General features: G+C 38.7%; 1 protein-coding gene across 1 annotated transcript in view; it reads right to left on the bottom strand.

Moving 5' to 3' along the window:
• Positions 1–21,365, bottom strand: part of EPSTI1 (epithelial stromal interaction 1) — a 138,529-nt gene that overhangs the window by 110,279 nt on the left and 6,885 nt on the right. The gene's annotated exons all lie outside the window — the stretch shown is intronic.

Genomic DNA, 21,365 nt, shown 5'->3' on the forward strand with positions numbered 1-21,365 from the left:
TATGGTTGGGGGTCACCACAACATGAGGAACTGTATTAAAGGGTCACGGCATTTTGGGAAACACTGGTGTATTCTTCCTTCTCAGAGTTCAGACCATGTGCATGGCAGCTGCCTGCTCTGGATGACCCATCTGAGCAGCCGACTTGCCAGTCTTGTGCTTTTAGGCTTGGACTTTTTTACGCCTGGGTCCACTGGGTTATTCTCCTAGGGACACTGGTGGAGTATAATCAGCTCAGAGAAGCAAGGAATCACTACAAACAAGGGGATCTGGGAAGATTTTGTTTCTGAAAAAAATGTTCAGTACTGAGATACTAGGAACTTAAAGTATTGTGAGCTTTTGAGGACAGGAACTGTGCTTCAATGATGGGTATTCCAAGTCCCTGGCAGGGAGCCTGGAACAAAGTAGCTGCTTGATAAATGTGGGCTGAATTGAAACAAAATGATGCCAAAGCTCCAGTTTGTAGTGGGGGGTAGCGCTTTTTGATATGATGCCTATGGTCCCACAGAACATGAATGGTTCATAAAGCAAAAATAAAGCATGGTAACAGACTATAGCATACATGTGGGTACAGTTCCATACGAAATGCTGTGGATAAACCCAACAGCATTATAAACCTGCTAATAACTATAGGATTATAATATCTGCAATTATATCTGATTTTTTTTAAATAGTAAAATAACCCAGATACTCTAACAAGTCTCTCTTCTACCTGGAATATAAAATTTCAAAGGACAAATTAGCAAAGACCAAACAGTAAAGGCCCAAAGCACTGATTAACAGAAGCCATTTCTTCCTTATCTCATTATTTTCCTAGCAGCGAGCCTTCAGCCAGCTTCAAACAGGGCTTTAATTTTAGACTTGTAAATGTGAGGTATGCAACAACCCTTGCATGCAAATGGGTCTGCTGGCTGCCCAATTACCTAATGTACATCAGCAGAGTTGCATGTGTAGCCTAGCACGCATACCATGCTGTGAATACAAAATTAGGAGGCTGCCACTGGAAATTAATCCCCTGTCCATTGCATATACTTTGTTCACCCTAAGAAAAAATTTTTACTCCTCAATTGCCAGTATTTTGTAGGAGCCTGGGAGCTGTAAGTCTGCGAGATGTCCCTGGAAACTTCAATATGACACAATGGTAAGCTACTCTTGAGAGCCTTAAAGCTGAAACACGAGATAGTGGATTTAAATGTCAATCATGGAACTGTTGTGCCATCTTCAACATCTGGTAACACTGGGGCAGAGGTCCTCAAACTTTTTAAACAGGGGGCCAGTTCACTGTCCCTCAGACCGTGGGAGGGCCGGACTATAGTTTTTTACAAAAAAAAAAAACTATGAACAAATTCCTATGCACACTGCACATATCTTATTTTGAAGTAAAAAAACAAAACGGGAACAAATACAATCACACTGCCTCATGTGACCCAGGGGCTGTAGTTTGAGGACCCCTGCACTTGGGTATGGCACTTCCCACTGTTCTAGAGATTTGGCTACACTGTCAATCAGCAGTTGTCCAACTTTATTGTGCATCCTGTGAATTAAAATAAAATTTCAAGGCTCCCACCTCAGTGACTGCCTGGACCCCTTTTGGCCAAGAGGATCCCTAAAACTGAGTCGCTAGCCATGAGAAAAGATCAGACATGCCTCATCATGCCCCCTCCCTTCTTAGTGATGTCCTCGGTGACTAGGTAACAGGTCTAAGGCTATGCAAGACCTACCTGCAGGTCCTCAATATACATAACCACTTGATTCTGTCCCTTACTTTGTCTCTAATTAACAGACCATTCACCCTAAGCATTCCTTTTCATTGATTCCTGGTTTTTCCCCACAGAGCCTAACTTTTAGCCAATTGTCAGCTAAAGAATCTTTAAACCCACCTGTAACGTGTAAAGCCCCCCGACTTCAGATGTCCCAACTTTTGGGGCCAAACCAATGTATGTTTTCCACGTATTGATTTATGACTTTACCTGTAATCCCTGTCTTCCTAAATGTTTAAAACCAAACTGTAACCTCACCACCACGAGTCCATTTGCTCACGGTTTCCTGCACGTGGCTCCAGGTCATAGACCTCAAATTTGGCTCTGAATAAACCCCCTTAAATTATTTAACGCAGACCCTCCACAATCCAAGTCACCTGGAGGGCTTGTAGGCAAGCTTGTTAAAGGGCAGAGTTTCTGACTGAGTAGGTCTGGCGCAGGGCCCAATAAGTCTGGTCTTAAGTCCCCAGGTGATGCTAATGTTCTTGATCTAGGCACCACATTGGGAGAACCAGGGCTGTAGATCAAGCAAGCTATCTTAGAAAATTTGGGCTAAAAGGAAACTTAGGGATTAATGAATCATTGTTAAAGACACAAAGGTTAAATCATGTGCCCAAGAACACTAAGTTAATTAACCAACAGTGCTGAGACTCAAATGCAGGAGTTTTGACTTAGGCCAATTAACTGTGCGCAGCTAACTCTAACTCAATGTAGAAAGCATAAAAGACAGACTTCCAAACAATGCAACCTATTTAACTGAGCACCTATTAAGGACTTACTACGTCAGGGCATGTGGAGAGTGAGGGCAGACACCAATGCAGAGATCAACCACTTTAACAGAATTTACATTTTCATTAGGAATGAATCGGGAAACTAGAGCAGGCATCCTCAAACTTTTTAAACAGGGGGCCAGTTCACTGTCCCTCAGACCGTTGGAGGGCCAGACTATAGTTTAAAATAAACTATGAACAAATTCCTATGCACACTGCACACATCTTATTTTGAAGTAAACAAAACGGGAACAAATACAATCACACTGCCTCATGTGACCCGGGGGCCGTAGTTTGAGGACCCCTGAACTAGAGCATACCATGAGAGTACCCAAACCAGAGTTAAAGTGGGATAATGTAATTAGAGATCCAAGGCAGAGGAGAGTCAGAGGCTGCAGAGCAGGAAACTGAATAGCAAGAAAAAAGAATAAGTTGAGTCTTGAAGAGTAGGATCTGAAATGGCAAAAGTGTTTCTTTGCTAGGACTTTGCTAGAACCAGCTTCATAGAGAGTTCCATGTCCCTGGGATTCTCATATGGAAATTCTGGAAAAGGTTTGGGGGAAAAAAATCAATTTGTTTGTAAAAGATTGTACACTACAATCTTTAATCTGATTAAGTCTGACAACAGTGACACTAGAATCTTCAGTTTTAGGAATAGGACCACAATTTAGGCTATGCATAGTAACCATATAAGGATTGGTACAGGAATAGCAAAAGGGAAGAATTAGCTCTGAAATTAGAGGTTTTTAACTAAAAGTATTTTAGCTTAAACCTCATCCATGGTCCTAGTAAAAAACACTTTATGTTAGAGAAGTCTTTGGCAACCTTCTTAGCAATATTTTATTGGCTGAAAATGCCAAATCTAAAACATTTTATTATATTCACAAGAAAGCACTGCCAATTTAGCTTGTATTTTTCTTACTTGCTGTAGGAAGAAGAGTTTAAATCTCAGGATGTTTTTTGTTTTTTAATATCGCATGGCAGAGTGTCATGCCTTGATAGAGACAAATATTCGTCTCTGCTTTCTTAGCTTTTTCTTGACATGAGTAGCAAGGAAAATTAATGTTTTCAGCCAATTAGTTTCTACCCACAGCAAAAACCTTTGCTGTTTTAGCCTGTGTGCCATCCTTTTCAACAGTCTACTCTCAAAGCTGCTGAACTAGACAAGCCCAACCAATATTTAGTATTCTGGGCATTTCTTGATTAAACAACATTCAAGCTACTGAAATAAATGTATACTTTTGAAAACGAGTCCCCTTAATTACCTCATGGAGATTTAATGAAATGTCTCAATTTGTAAGATTGTTTTCACTTTCCAGCAGAACCCATCAGTAAGATATACTACTATAATCTAGATGTAGCACAAGACAAAGAATTTTTTTTATTTTATATGTTTTTTATAGTGCAGAAAAAGATAGTCAAGAAATGTTTCTGTTCTGAGGTCTCTCCTGGGCGACAACTGCATGCACAGCAAACAGCATGTGTGCATTCCTGCACAGTTTTATGTTTCAGCAATGAGCATTATGAAAAAAATGTGTTGGAGTTATGGAAAATATCTTGGCTGGCTAAAAGTATGACATAAAATGTCCCCTGGTGTGTACAAACCGTACCAGATGTGATTTAAATTTCTAATTAGGAAAGATACTGGTGTGACTGAAAAAAAAAATAGTCAAGAGCAAAAATTCAGAGAGTGATAGAAGATGAAGTTAGAAACATAATTCTAGGCAGAATAGTAGACATATAAAGTCTGTAGTCCTAAAAAGAAATTGGTTTGAGGTTTTCAGAACTCTAGAAAATCTTATTCTTATATATGTATAACTTGAGCAAAGTTTGAGGTAACCAAAGACACTGGATATTTTTCTAGATACGGCATTCCATACCAGTTTGTTAGATCATCTTCAATCTAGGAATCTGAAGCCTCGTGATTTTACTCAATGTAAGTCAAAATTTTTGAAGCATTTCTGTTTCCAAAAGTCCTCTAATAAACAGATCAAATTCCCAAGAGAAACAAAAAGTGACAAGATCATGTTGAATAAATCACTATTGACCCCTAAACGAGTTGTACATTGTACCACTCCTGATGGAGTACTAGGGTAAGGAGGGGCTTAACAATTCTCTTTGGTCTCAGAACCCGCTGAGCCTAAGACATCGTCTGCATATCCAATAATCAGGTGTGAAGTTGGTTAGTTCTTTCATTAATATAAGTCAAAGCTTCTGTTAATGGGCTGAACAGACACCCAGGGCATAAAGATAAATAAGAAATCAGAGTCTTTGTTTAGAGGATGCCTTTATGAAAATTAGAAAGAGGTACACATGTATACATACTCAGATACACATGTTCCAGGATCCCCATGGCTTAGTGAGACATGGAAAATTTAAACAAATTAGAAAAAAATTGCCCCTTTCTTCAAGTGATGTTAATCCTCCACTAGAGCACATGATTTGAGAGAAATATTATACACACACACACACTCTCAGCCCTAAAGTCTACCTTAGCTGGGCAAGTGTATGCAGGTACCAACCAACCTGCACAGCTAGCCATACAGACTGGACCTGAGGTGTATTTTTTCACTTAAAAATACACACAGATATAATAAAGGTCACAAAATAAAGTTAGCAAAAGCATTCATACTAAAGATAAAAAGAATGAATATGAAGTACGATATTGTAGAGACTGACCATCTTTTAAGAGGTCAAAAACCAATGGTGGGAATAGAGTTGGGGACCAATTAATAGATATGTTTGGAAAATGTCTAAAAACACATCCTTAGTAAAAGTAAGCACAAGGAATTCATATGTTCAGAACAGATGTGAGGTCTGGGATTTGCAAGCTAATAAGTTAGCCTGTTACTGTTTCTTGGACTCTGGCAGAAGAGATGAGACTCCTGGCTCAGAGACAAAGGACTTTGTTACCATGGCACAGCAAGCAGCATGGGCATCAGCTTCCTTACATGGGCTCAGATGCTATGAAGGCAACATGATGGAAGTTGCATACGCAATGTGTTTGCACTGCAAATGAGAAAATTCAGTTTGAAGAAGCCACCATATTATAACAGGTAGTAAGCAAGGCTGGTCTTTGTCCTGGGGAGAGCATGCCTCATCTCTCAAGGTTTCCAGCTAGACAAACAACCCTGAGAAATATGCTAGGTTATAGAGTGGTCAGTATTGGCACATCCAGCATAACGTGTAAGAAGCCCAAGGAAGACTGCCTTTTTCAACAAAAGAATGCTTAACTTTTTTAAAGCATGATTTAATGATAAAGATTTTATCATTAAATGATAAAATGAAATCATAATGAAAATGATTTTATGATACCTACATAAAACTACTTATCATAAATATATGTTCTATTTTTATTAATAGACTTAGAGCTGATTATGTGCACATATCCTAAGCATTACTCAGGGTTGCCTAGAACTTAGAGAAAACCAGAATTACAAGACAGAGCACTATGTATCTAAATCTGTGCATAAAACATTTATAAATAAAATTCAGCCAGCACAGTAGCTCACAACTAAAATCCCAGCACTTTGGCCAAGGCGGGAGGATCACTTAGGGCCAGGAGTTTGAGACTAGTGTGAGCAACACAGCAAGACTTCATCTCTACAAAAAATTTTTAAAAATATCTGGGTGTGATGACACACACCTCTAGTCCCAGCTACTTGGGAGGCTGAGATAGGAGGATGTCTTGAGCCCAGGAATTTGAGGCTGCAGTTAGCTATGATCACACCACTGCACTCCAACTTGGACAAAGTGAAACCCTGTCTGAAAAACAAAATTCATTTGTTTCTGATTTCATGACATGGATGAATTATAACCACTCAACCATTTTTAGTTGTTTCAATTGTTCACTATTATGAATAATCTTCCAGGATATACAAATGCATAAAGCTTTCAATCGAGCATTATACAGAAGAAAACTCTAGTAGTCTTCTGAAGTCAGTACTCTGAACAGAAGTGTAGGCTACATGTAAGTTTTTCTTGCTGATATACATTTGTGTTTCCAAAATCCCAGAGACAGCTTAATCATAATTAATTTTCTATTTCTTAAGTTTGACTCTCCCTAATTCTTAAAGTAGAAGAGATGTTAGCCCTACTTAATACTCGATCTCACTTCCCCCACTTCCCTTAGTAATAGCACTCCTATATTATTCAGATTGGCAGTGTGCCCAAGGACAATAGTCTCCAAACTTCTTCATAGGTAGATGTAACCATATGATTAAGTTTGAGAAACTGAGAAGTGGAAGCCACTGAGAGTGGTTTCTAGAAAATTCCTTTAAATGGAGAGAGAAAAGCTGGTTTGTTGCTTTCCTCCTTCATGGAAGGCTGAAGTGGTAGTTGGTACTAAAGCAGCTATTTTGGCCAGTGAGGCAACTTGATTATGGAAGACATGCATCAGGAACAGGTGAGCAGAAAGAACCAGTCTAGTGCTCTGTGACTGTAAACCCACCACATCAGTGGCAATCTACGGCTTCAAGACCTAATTTTGTCACTTCTTAACTATACAACTTTGAACAAATTACTTAGTTTTCCTATTTTTTCACTACTAAAATATGAATATCTACTTCATAGCATATAGATATAAAGCACTTCAAACAATGCCAGAAAATAAGAAGTGTTCTAGTATGTAATAGTGCCCATTATTTGTACTAGATCAGCCCTAGATTACTTACCTTCAGACTTATAGAAGAGAAATAAAGCCATGTATGCTTCTTAACACACTTATTGGGGACATTATAATTATAATAACTACATATGCCACCTAGTATATGTAATAGAACCTAGCATTGAATCACTAGTATTAAGTTTTCTAATTTTTTTTATATCCCCTGTTTTGCCTCTTGCCTCTAATGTCTATATCCTGATTCCCAATTCTTTTGTGTCCCAGGAATAATAAGGACCACTGCATGAAATAAAGTGATTGAAAATATTTTCCCCCTGTAAAAGGAAGCATGGTTCTAAGCCCAGGCTTTTTTCATTAAGTTACTGAGGTATAATATACCTACAAAAAACTGCATGAATCTTAGTATATAGCTCCTTGACAAAGCTTCTTTTAAGACCTTCAGGTTCCAACAGAGAAAAAGAAAAAAGAAAGTATAATGAGCTTTAGAATATTACTTAAAATTACTTTTTCTTCAACTTTTTATTGAAAAAATTGTAAGTAATAAGCAAAATAAATTAGTAAAATGAAGACCTATTATATATTTACCCGTATTCACCAATTGTTAATGTCCTCCCACAGTTGTTTTTACTCTTTTTTTTTCTGAACCACATGAAAGTAAGCTGCAGGCTTAGAACACATCACCCCTAAATATTTCAACTTGACTCTCAGAAACAACAGTCTCCTACTGAAACATAACATTATCCTGCCCAAGTAATCTAATGTTAATACGATATTGCCTAGTAGTCTACAAATTTCCAAGTTGTTCCCGTTTTAATATACCTTCTTACCCCTCCTCATTCTAAAGCCAGTTATGGATTACACATTCCTGTTTGACACATCTCTGTAAACTTTCTAAAAAGAAAATCGTAGTCTCAGGCACCTGTGAAGATCTGGCCCCAAATATTATTAAGGAAATTTCTTGCTAAACTTCAGTAAGGACATGCAAATTATACCTATGTCTAGCACCTAAAAGTACAACCTGATTCCACACTAATAATGAATTCCAAGTGTATCTTACAGGTAACAGAATTGGACACAAGGCAGAATCAGACATCTTCCATCTACCCAGGGATACCTACCTCACTGATGCTTCCTTCTCTCCCTTATTTTTTGTAAAATGTACTTTGGGGGGGCCTCACAAGAATGCAGCCACTAATTCATCAGCACCACCCTGCCTTTTTCTGTCTCTCGGTATGTTTCTAAAATGCTAAAGTTTTCTAACCTTCCCTTCAGAAAACAGCCAGCTTATCTGTGGTTCACCTTCTTCCCAAGCAGCTCTTCAAAATCTTGGCTTAATAAACTTCTATTGAGATTTTTGCCTCAGTCATTTATTTAGGTTGACAACTCCTATAATCTAGGGCAATCTCTTTGACATTTGTCTTTCTTTCATGACTGACATTTTTGAAGAGTCCAGGTCTTCTGGACTTGTCTTACAGAATGCCTTACTTCTGTAATTGTCTTACAGAATGCCTTACAAACTGGATTTAAGGAAATTATTTCCTGATGATTCGATTAGGTTATTTTTGGACAGAGTACTACCCAGGAGATGTTATCCAAGATTCTACTGTGAGACGGCTTGTTTCCTCGTGAAAAACAGTACCTGCCTATCTGATAGGGAGCAATCACATTTAAAAATAAAGATTAGAAAAAGAATACCTGTCACCATCTATTGGAAGTAGAAAGTAGACTAATGGCTCTAAGATTTTCCCATTTGGCATAAAAGCAAAGAGTAAAATCTACATGTTATAAAGATTTTCTTTACACCAAAATCCTTTAAGTTTTTATTTCTAAGGGTCAGACTTTCAGGGGACTTACACCTTAGCTTTGTAATACTTGCATTTTTGTAACAAGCAGGTAAGGTTTTACTTTCATAATCAGGAGGAAATATTTCAAAGATTTTCAAATGGAAAATATTGAAAATAAAGGCTTCTTAAAGCAGCAGGCAAGGGCACAGATTTTCTTACAAAATCAGGTAGCAGAAGTTTCTGCTCTCACTAGCACCATAGTAAAACAAACATTGGGCAATTCTAAGCCCTGAGTTTTAATGATGATAAACGCCCAGTTTTTCTACAGGACTTTAATGGATTGCCTTTTAAGTCTTCTTACTTGGGGTGGGGGTGTGAATTACAAACATTACAGAACAAAAGAATCATCATCCAGCTGATTTTCTGATATAAAATAGAGCCTTCAAAATGCAGTCTTCTCCCTTTATTTTTTCCTCTTAAGCTTTTATTTCAGATTCAAATACATTCTGAATGGATGCAATTAACCTTAACAATATGTATAACCTTACAGCACTGACTTTGAAGTAAATAACCTTACTGTGTAATTGAACTAAGTTTCTTTTTTCTCATTTCTGCTATGCTTCTACTGATTATTATAGGTATTATGTGTTTTCAAGCTTTCATCATCCTGTTGATTTATTGTTTCACTGTTTCAGCTGTCAAAGACTTTTTGAGAAATTCTCATTCATTTTTGATGATATTGTATTTGAACAAAAATGATTGCTCCCTAAGACCCGGCATATTGCATATGCATACCATACTGAGGGGTGGAATCCAGCACAGAAAAGTTGGAAATTCATTCTAAACAGGGTCATAATTTCTACCCTCATGCGCAAACCAGAAGGGTTTTTATCTAATCAAATAGAAATGTCTTTTCATCTACTCTCACAATCTCTTCTGCCATGCATAAAATGGTGCTTTTCAAACTGTAGGTGGTAACCCACTAATGGGTTATGAAATAAGTTCAATGGATTTAGTTTTAATGAACAAGAAATCGAAAATGACAGAGTACATCACATATGGAAGGGTGAAAATTGTCCTGTGAAATTTTTTCAGTTATATATACCCTAACACATACTCATACATGAACTAGGCCCACAGGCCACATGCTGATTTTGTGAGGGCTTGTGTGCTTATCTGTAGTGTGGGATATCAGGAAAATTACACATGGACTTTTTTTGCTAGTCAGCTTTCCTTAGTATTTGTGTATTTAACGTGTGGCTGAAAATAACTGATTTTTCCAATGTGCGTCAGAAGAAAAAAGTTGGGTCAGAAGTCTGAAAAAAAAACACTGGCCACCACTGTTAGTGAGGTTGTACAGTGACAGTGAAGAACTTAACTCAAGGCCTCAAGTTCTCAGACATTCATGAAAGCAGTAGAGAAAAGGGGAGCCTCTTATAAACTACTTCTCTATCTAAATCATTCACCCCGAAGCACACTTCAAAAAAAACTGACTTTCTGCTAAGTAGGTCACAAGACCATTTCAGAGAGATCTTTTTTATTCCCAGAAGAAAGGAATGGAGAGATACTAAGAGAATTTGAACAAACATGCCTTGCTAAGTTTCCCATTAAAAATTAGCTTGTTACTGTTAGATCATACTACATTTTGACCAACTATGCTTCTACTAGACTTTTTTTTTTTTTTTTTTTCAGTAAAGACAGGGGGGTCTTGCTGTTGCCCAAGCTTGTCTTGGACCCCTGCCCTCAGGAGATCCTCCCACCTAAATCCTGCCAAGTGCTGGGATTACAGGCCCAGCTCACTCTCCCAAAGTGCTGGGATTACAGGCATGGACACCACAGCAGGACACTAACTCTTGACCAAAACTAAGCATACAAAGAATTTTCTCTGTTTGTTATCTTCATTTCTGAAGGCTCCATGAAACTTATATTGAATCAACTTGTATGGTTTTCTATTATTAATCTGTCTTTTATTATAGGGATCTCAGCCATGAACCTTGGGGATGAGATGGGATAAAATCCTGTCACTCTTACCCCCCTCTTTGCCTTCCCTATTTCTTGCTTCACCCCCTTCTTCCCCTTAATTTTGGCTAAACTGGTTTGCTAAATCAGCAAAACACAATCACTAGAACGGGGGGAGGGAGAGGCCATAAAATAGGGAAGTTACTAATACTTAATAGTTTAAGAGGAGGTAAAATAGATAAAAGATTAATAATAAATGATAAACAGTAAAAAGCATTAGACATTGTGTGATTTTAAGATAAGTGTAAGAAATTATAATAAACTGTTTACTGTTTAATGAAATGTTAAGAGGCAAAAGGGAAAAGGGAAGTAGAAGTAGAGGAGCCAAGAAGTCTGGGCTGCAGAAGTGGACCCTCAATTCTCCTATTTACTCTGCACAATCTCACCATACTGAGGGGCCCAACAAGCCCAACCAGACATGATGGTTAGAAAGATATTAGAAGAAATGACTAAGACCAATGTGACTGAATGTCTGATTATTTTTACTGTACACCCTGTAAACGTTTAAACAACACCTGCTTCAGCAATTTTCTGATCATGCAAGCTCACCCCAATATTGCATCAGCCTACCTTATGTAAACTGACCCATACCGCTGGTCTGGGCTGCTCCCCATACGGAGGAGACAGCCAGCTGATTGGTCTTTTTAATAAAGGCTCCCTATTGGCATTATATTGATTGGCTTTAAGTCTTGATATCTCACATCTGTCGTCTAACAGGGATAGGTAAGGAAAAGAAGTGTTTTCTCCCCTACACCTGTAAAATAAATGTCACATTACTATTTCTGTATTACCACTATCTTCATTTAGCCTGTACAGGTTTTCTTTTCCTGATGTGAATGTAAACAACTGGCAGAGCCTTAACTAGCTGTATTATCTCTCCCTCCTCCCACTCCATATCCTGTTTGGGATTCAGACTTTGGTGGATAGACAGGTTTGGAGAGAGGATACCCAGGAAAAGTAAGGTCTGAAAGAACAAGTGTCTTCTCACAGGAGCCCAAGAGCACTCCTGCAAAGTCCTCCCTGTGGTGACTCAGCTCTTAGGAATTTGTAGAAACTTAACTTCCTGGGACCCTGAAAGTAATTCTTGCTTCCTCTTCTGTAAATTCCATACCCCCTTCCCGCATGCACATTTTCCCACACATTTTAAAATCTCCAATGAGGGGCAATATGCTGATAGGAGAGCTGGGCCATTTTTGGACTTTAGTCCACCATGGCTCTGCTGGCTGAAATAAAGACCTTCTTTTAAACACAGCTGTTTCGGTGTTTCTCTCGATCGGGCCTTGTTTTCCTGCAACAGTGCTGGTTCTGTGACTAAAGGAGATCTTGGAAAACCACTTAATCTTTCAAGACTCAGTTTCCTGGCATTTTCTTAGTTATTGTGCTATGTTAACCAGTGTGATGAAAATATGTCAAATGGTCTATAAAATCAGTGTATGGTGCCCCATGATTGCATTAATGTACATAGTTATGATTTAATAAAGACTCAGTTTCCTCATCTGTAAGGTGGCAAGAGTTGACTGTGAAAACTCAGTAACATACGTGACATGCTCAACACAAGGGTAGCACATGGTTAATCATTTGACATGAGCTACTGATTATTTTGGTTTTAGTCTTTCAGAGGTACCCAATTTAACTATGCTAGGTCACAACTAATTTACTTTCTACTTCTGCAGTATCACAATCCTTCAACAAATTTCTCTTGTCCAAAATAAAGTCAAATGGGCAGAATTCTTGATTAGTTCAGTATTAGAATCTGATAATCACTGAGATAGCAGTACAGTTTGTTGGGTCATATTATAATTAAGAGCTAAATACTATCTGTTGCTTTATAAACGTTCTGAATGCTTATGAACCTTGCCTAGAGATTGAGTTAAGTAATCTCCTCATGAATATCTATGTTGAGAAAATTACTCAAGATTATTCATTATAATCAATCACAGATCTTCTCTTCCAACGTTCTATTATTTCATAACTCTAAGAAGAGCTTCAGTTCTCCATCTCCAGGGAGGAGTAATAGCCTGATGCTTTCATGTCATTTAGTGTCTATAGGCAGAAGTTTCTCATAATCACACGGAGAGGGGAAATTAAAATCTGGAGCATTCCAATGAGGAAGAAATAGTGAAAGCTTTTATAGGCTTCTAATATACCTTCAAAAACTTGCCCTTGATTTTATGTTTTATGTGACTGATTCAGATGCAAACAATTAGTCAAGAATGATTTAAGTTCTGTCTTATATGCAAGAAACCATTCTTTAGGGTTCAAAATATGCACATTGAATAGTGATATTTATAAAAATTTAACACTACAACTTAATGACTGTTATAACATATCCTACCTTAAAATTCATCTCCCTTGAGAGTTTGGGGAAGAGGGGAAGGAAAAGTGTCAGTTATAAGGGTTATTTCCTTTCCCAAGCATGAGTAGCTGGTGAGGAACATTTAAACTGGATTAAGGAAATCAGGAGGCTGGGTATGGTAATGCTTATAATCTCAGCATTTTAAGAGGCCAAGCAGGAGGATAGCTTGAGGCCAGGAGTTCAAGAGTAACCTGGTCATCATACTAAGACCCAGTCTCTATAAAAAAAGTTAGAAAAACTAGCCAAGTGTGGTAGTATTAGCCTATAGTCCCAGATACTGAGGAGGCTGAGATAAGAGGATCACTTGAGTCCAAGAACTTGAGGTTGCAGTGAGCTATCAGGACACCACTATTCTCTAGCCCAGGCAACAAAAAGTGGTACCCCTCTTCAAAAAGACAAAACAGAATAAACCAAGGAATACCCCTGGGCCCCAAGGGAAGAAATAAGAAAAAAGTGGGTTTCCCCAAGGAGCCAAAGTAGCATGCCAACAAAGGATGTGAGCGTCCAAGCTGTTGTGGCTGGCATATGATGTGTCTTAGAGACAGCTTTAGTTTGGGCTATCCAGAACCTGCCACCAAGAGGTGAGACATGCAAGAGGCCTATTAGGGAAAATGCCTCTGAAGGACAAAAGGGAGGGGGTACAAGAGTAGGCAGTTTCTGAGAACCAACACAAGTCTGCTACCTGTTGTCAAAACCCATATGACAGGCAGAGAGAGAGGCTTTCTAAAAGAAAATGATATTCATTCAGGATTGAGCAATGTAATGCAAATTTGGTAGATACATTCAGGGAGGCAAAGGAGGACAAAGAGTTTTTAAAGGAAAAGTCAGGAAGGTTATTACATAAGTTGTTCTGAGGCAATTAACCTTGGTTAAATAATCAGTAACAAGGGCAGCACCAGTCCAAGGTTAGACACGTTGTTGCTGGGCTGATGTCCTTGCAGAAGTATTGTGTAAGGTTGCAGTGGCCTTTGTGCAGGTTGTCATTTTTGCTGAGCCTTTTGTGATGGGTCTTGTTATCAGGCATATATGCTAGAAAACCCTCTCTTCATGGCCCCAGCTCCATTTGTCAGTCTGACATAAGTGACTTCATTCTGATTCTGACAAGTTTCATACTAGGAAAGGACAGTAGGAAGGAGGATTGAGCAGGAAGAGCCTGAGACTGCTACAAGTTCTGAGAAGACCTTGGAGAGGAAGATGGGGAACCTTCCAGCCAAAATTGTCCAGTGGCTAGAAATGGGCTGGCACCAGTGCCCTGGAATGCTCAGGCACAGGCTGGGAAGGGTGCAGCAACCACAAGCTAGCACTCAGAACAAAGGTCATAATGAGTCAAAGGGTGGCAGATGGAGCTTACAGTGGCCTGTATTCCCCACAGCAAGTTCTTCTGAACATCTGAATAACAAGTTTCTCTGGCTACACAAGGGCCACATAAATTTCTATGCTATAATAAAAAATATTTGATCATTGTTCCTGGTTCCTAGCACAGAGCTCCCCAAACCCTTGAGATTCCCTCCCTGAGTGATAAGTGTCTTTTTTATGATAGTGAGATGACTCTTGGGGGGAGTACCTACATAGCTTCAGGATAGAGGCTGGTTCCTAAAAAACCGACTATGTGATTAGAGAATTAAAACCTTCAGCTCTGTCCCAACCTCTGGGGAGAGGAGAGGGGCTGAAAAATCAAGTTTAATCACCAATGGCCAGTGATTTAATCAATCCTGAGCATATAATAAAACGTCAGTACAAATTCTTTTTTGAGACGGAGTCTCACTATGTTGCCCTTAGTAGAGTATCATGGCACCGCAGCTCACAGCAACCTCAAACTCTCAGGACTTAAGCAGTTCTCTTGCCTCAGGCTCCCAAGTAGCTGAGACTACAGGCGCCTGCCACAACACCTGGCTATTTTTTGGTTGTAGTTGTTCTTATTGTTTGGCAGGCCCGAGCTGGGTTCAAACCCACCAGCTCTGGTGTATGTGGCTGTCACCCCAACCACTGAGCTACAGGCACTGAGTCAACTTTAATAAAAACTCTTAAACTTCCAGGCTGGGTGTATTGGAAGTTGGTGAACACATTAAGGCATCAACCCAGAGAAGATATGGAAGTTCCTTATACCCCGCCACACACCACCACTCCCTTTCCCCCCAAGAGATCTAGGCATCTCTTCCATATGGCTGTTCCAGTTGTATCCTTTGTAATAAAACTGATTTGTGGAGGTTCAAGCAAGATGGCGGCCAAGTAACAGCTTCCCTGCAACTGAGCACCATGAGTCTGGGGAAATAAGACTCCAGGCATCTCTGGCTGGTAGGATCTGCCAATAATCATCCCTTTGAGGATACAGGGAGTCAGAAAGAGACTTCTGGACCCCAAGAGGCGGACAAAAGCAGTGGAAAACTGGCAAGTGGTTGCGTGTGTTCGATCAGTCTAATCCTGCCTGCAGCTATACAGCGGCCGTGAGACCACAAACTAGAAAGGCCTTACTTGTGAACTGTTTTGGTGTTTTTGGACTTGGCCCAAAGTTGAACTGCCTTTAGGGAGAGCTTGAGCATGAGTGCAGAGAATTTTGGGCATTGTCTAGGGCCCCAGACTGAGCCACTGAGCTGGACAGAGCTAACAGTGTTCGGCTGTGGGCCACAGGGAGTGATTGAGAGAGAACTGCCCCAGCAAACTCCACCCTCAGGGTTGCAGAGCAAGGATTGAGCGGGAGCTAGTAACCTAGTAACTGCGCAGCCTAAAGGTGGGGACTGAGCTGTCTTACCCATCAGGGGTAGAGAGAGACCAGTTTTGGCACACTGGGTAAGTGGATAGCCACTTCACTAGTGATCCCAGCGACAAGCACTTTCCTGGGAAAGCTTCTGCTTAGCCAAGTTTATAAGTTTAAAGTGCCAGTATTATACACAACAAATTTACACATCTTTATCTGGATAACTTGTAAGTGTTCCTTTTATTCTTATCTGGTATGGGAATAAATAATATTTTGAGGAGGGAAAAAAGCCTTTCACAGCTGGTATATTAGAGTATGTGTGGTGAAGAGACTGTCTAGACTCCTGATAGGCAATGTAATAGTGTATGATTAGTTTTCTAAATCTTCTGAGCCACTGACTGGTATAATCTCTGCAAGAATATGGTATGTATATATTATGGAGTATTACTCAGCCATATTAAAAAATGGTGATCTAGTATCTTCTGTTAACAACCAAATGCTTCTAGTCTAGGTAAAACATTGCAAGAATGGAAAAACAAACACCACATGTACTCAATATTAAATTGGAGCTAGTTGATCAACACCTTTGTGCACATAGGTAAATAAAACTCATTGGAATCAAGTAGGTGAGAGGGGAAAGGAGGGGATAGGTAAATTCACACCTAATGTATACAGTGCACACATTCTGGGTGAGGTATACTTATAACTTTGATTTAAAATGTACAAAAACAAGTTATGTAACCAAAACATGTACCCCAATAATATTCCAAAATAAAAAATTATTATTAAAAGGTAAAAAAAAAAAAAAGTGCCTTTTAAGAGGGCTGAAGAGAGATTTAGGGTCTCCACACTGTGGGATCTGAGAAATCAGGAGGCATCCAGTCATATCAGCATTGTGATTAATATCTCATACCCCAGAAGACCACCTGTTGCCCAGACAATATTCGACAAGATACATACTGCTTTGTTTTTGGTTTGTTTTTTATTTTTTATTGTTTTGTTTTTTAATTTCAACCCTTTCCCTACAGATTTTTTCTTTTCATTGTTTTTTTCTTTTTTCTTTCTCCATTTTTTCTGGTTTAAATACAATTTCCCATTGCTGCCTGTTTCAATCAGAACTTCATTTTTGCTAGTGTTTCTACCCCTATTTGGTTTTTCACCCAATTTTATCCCATAAAGTTTTCTGTTTGCTTGTTTTGGTTTGATTTATAGCAATTTTATCTTTCCTCTCTACTAGGTGGAGGTAGGGTACTGTGTCCAATTACATTAACAAAGAGCTGCTGGCCTCAAGGGAACCACCCAAACGGGTACCCCCAGAGGTTAGAGTTCTTTTAAGGTTGTGTCAAAGTACCCTACTGTACCTATATTGCTCTGTCTCCCTCTTTCTGTGCTTCTCTTCTTTTTGTCAATATTCTTTTACCAACCCCCTCTTTCTCTATTTGCTTTTCTTTTTTCTTTCTTTTAACCCTACTTGCTCTTCAACCTTCTCATCCTTCTGGTCCTGTATACACCAAAAGGACTCATCAAAACCCTAGTACACAGGCATGGCAACTTAAAGAGCAAGAGGAAGTGAAAGGAAAATTAGGGCAAGGAAACAGATAAAAGAAATCACTCATGAGGAGGAATCATCAGAAAAATCCTGGCAACATGAAGAACCAGTCCAGAGCAACCCTCCAAGGGAGCATGAGGTAGCTACTGCAAAGGATTCTACTTACACAGAAATGTTAGGAATGACAGAAAGGGAATTTAGAATACACATGATGAAAACAATGAAGGAAATGATGGAAACAGTGAAGGAAACTGCTAATAAAGTGGAAAATAACCAAAAGGAAATCCAAAAACAATCAAATAAGAGATGAACGATATGAAGAATACAGAAAGGATAAAGCAGAGCTAAAGGAACTGAATCACTCAATTAGGGAACTTAAAGATGCAATGGAAAGTATCAGCAACAGGTTAGAGCATGCAGAAGAAAGAATTTCGGAGGTAGAGGACAAAGTTCTTCAGATAACTCAGTTAAGAGGCAGAAAAGAAGAGAGAGAAAGCAGAACATTCACTGTCAGAATTATGGGACTTTATGAAGCGTTCCAACATACAAGTTATAAGAATCTCAAAGGGGAAGAAGAATAACCCAGAGGAATGGAAGCCATACTAGAAAATATTCTAAATGAAAATTTCCCAAATATCACTAAAGATTCTGACATACTGCTTTCAGACAGATATCAGACCCCAGGTCACCTCAACTATAACTGAGCTTCCCAAGACACATTGTGATGAACCTGTCTAAAGTCAAGACAAAAGAAAAGATTCTGCAAACTGCCAGGAGTAAGCGCCAGTTGACCTACAAGTGCAAATCCATCAGAGTGACTCCAGACTTCTCTAATGAAACTTTCCAAGCAAGAAGACAATGATCATCTACCTTTAATCTACTTAAACAGAACAATTTCCAGCCCAAAATTCTATATCCTGCTAAGCTAAGCTTTAAAACTGACAGAGAAATCATTTCATGATATACAAACATTGAGGAAATTTGCCACAAGACCAGCTCTACAGGAAATACTTCAACCTGTTCTACACACTGACCATCACAATGGATCAGCAGCAAAGTAAGAACTCAGAAACTAAAGGACAGAACCTAACCTCCACACTGACGCAAAAGATAAAACTAAGCAACGGACTCTCACAAAATAAGATGAATAGAATACTACCACACTTACTATCTCAATAAATGTTAATGGCTTGAATTCCCCACTGAAGAGGCATAGATTGACTGACTGGATTAAAAAACACAAGCCATCCCTTTGCCATCTGCAGGAAACACACCTGGCTTCAAAAGACAAATTAAAACTCCGAGTCAAGGGTTGGAAGATAATTTTTCAGGCAAATGGAATTCAGAAGAAAAGAGGAGTTGTAATTTTATTTTCAGATACATGTGGATTTAAAGCAACTAAAGTCAAAAAACACAAAGATGGTCACTTTATATTGGTCAAGGGAAAAATACAACAAGACGACATTTCAATTCTAAATATTTATGCACCCAATTTAAATGCTCCCAGATTCTTGAAACAGACCTTACTCAGTCTGAGCAATATGATATCCAATAATACCATAGTAACAGGAGACTTTAACACTCCTCTTACACAGCTGGACAGATCTTCTAAACAGAAATTAAACAAATACAAGATATTTAACTGAGACCTTAGAACAACTGTGCTTGATAGACGCATATAGAACACTCCATCCCAAAGATAAATATACATTCTTCTCATCATTCCATGGAACATTCTCCAAAATTGATCATATGCTGGGACACACCAAATATCAACAGACTCAAAAGAATTGAAATTTTACCTTGCATCTTCTCAGACCACAAGGCACTAAAGGTTGAAGTCAACTCTAACAAAAACGTTAAACCCCACACAAAGGCATGGAAATTAAACAACCTTCTGTTGAATGACAGATGGGTGCAGGAGGAAATAAAACAGGAAATCATCACCTTCCTTGAGCATAACCATGAAGACACAAGCTACCAAAACCTGTGGGATACTGCAAAAGCAGTTTTGAGGGGAAAATTTATTGTGTTAGATGCCTAAATTCGACAAACAGAAAGAGAGCGCATCAACAAACTCACAAGCCATCTTATGGAATTGGAAAAAGAATAATCTAAGCCTAAACCCAGTAGTAGAAAAGAAATATCCAAAATCAAATCAGAGATCAATGAAATTGAAAACAAAAGAATCATTCAGAAAATTAATGAAACAAAGAGTTGGTTTTTCGAAAAAAATCAAATAGATAAACCATTGGCCAGACTAACCAGAAATAGAAAAGTAAAATCTCTAGTAACCTCAATCAGAAATGATAAAGGGGAAATAACTGATCCACAGAGATACAAGAGATCATCTCTGAATACTACCAGAAACTCTATGCCCAGAAATTTGACAATGTAAAGGAATGAATCAATATTTGGAATCACACCCTCTCCCTAGACTAAGTCAGGAAGAAATAGAGCTCCTGAACAGACCAATTTCAAGCACTGAGAGTAAAGAAACAATAAAAAAGCTTCCAACAAAAAATGCCCTGGTCCAGATGGCTTCACACCAGAATTCTATCAAACCTTCAAGGAAGAGCTTACTCCTGTACTGCAGAAATTACTCCAAACAATTGAGCAAGAAGGAATCTTCCCCAACACATTCTATGAAGCAAACATCACCCTGATACCAAAACCAGGAAAAGACCCAAACAGAAAGGAGAATTTCAGACCAATCTCTCTCATGAATATAGATGCAAAAATTCTCAACAAAATCCTAGCCAATAGATTACAGCTTATCAAAAAAGTCATACATCATGATCAAGTAGGTTTCATCCCAGGGATGCAAGGATGGTTTAACATACCCAAGTCCATAAACGTTATCCACCGTATTAACAGAGGCAACAATAAAGATCATATGATCGTCTCAATAGATGCAGAAAAAGCATTTGATAAAATCCAGCATCCTTTTCTAATTAGAACACTGAAGAGTAAAGGCATAGGTGGCACATTTCTGAAACTGATTGAAGCTATCTATGACAAACCCACAGCTAATATTTTACTGAATGGAGTAAAACTGAAAGCTTTTCGAGTGGCGCTTGTGGCTTAAAGGAGTAGGGCACCAACACCATATGCCAGAGGTGGTGGGTTCAAACTCGGCCCCGGCCAAAAAAAAAAAAACTGAAAGCTTTTCCTCTTAAAACTGGAACCACACAAGGTTGTCCTCTGTCACCTTTACTATTCAACATAGTGCTGTAAGTTCTAGCCAATACGATTAGGCAAAGACAAGGAAATAAAGGGAATCCAAATGGGAGCAGAGGAGGTCAAACTCTTCCTCTTTGACGACATGATCTTATACTTAGAGAATCCCAAAGACTCAACTGCAAGACTCTTGGAAGTCTTCAAAAAATACAGTAATGTCTCATAATATAAAATCAATGTCCACGAGTCAGCAGCCTTTCTATATGCCAGTAGCAGTCACGATGAGAAGCTAAAGGACACAACTCCCTTCACCATAGATTCAAAGAAAATGAAATACCTAGGAATATACCTAACGAAGGAGGGTAGGACCTCTATAAAGAAAACTATGAAATCCTCAAAGGAAATAGCAGAGGATATTAACAAATGGAAGAACATACCATGCTCATGGATGGGAAGAATCAACATTGTTAAAATGTCTATACTTCCCAAAGCAATCTACCTATTCAATGCCATTCCTATTAAAATACCAACATCGTACTTTCAAGATTTGGAAAAAAATTATTCTGCATTTTATATGGAACCAAAAGAAACCCCATATAGCTAAGGCAGTTCTTAGTAATAAAAATAAAG

This window comes from Nycticebus coucang, chromosome 15 (genome assembly GCF_027406575.1).
Source record: "Nycticebus coucang isolate mNycCou1 chromosome 15, mNycCou1.pri, whole genome shotgun sequence".
NCBI classification, from domain to species: domain Eukaryota; kingdom Metazoa; phylum Chordata; class Mammalia; order Primates; family Lorisidae; genus Nycticebus; species Nycticebus coucang.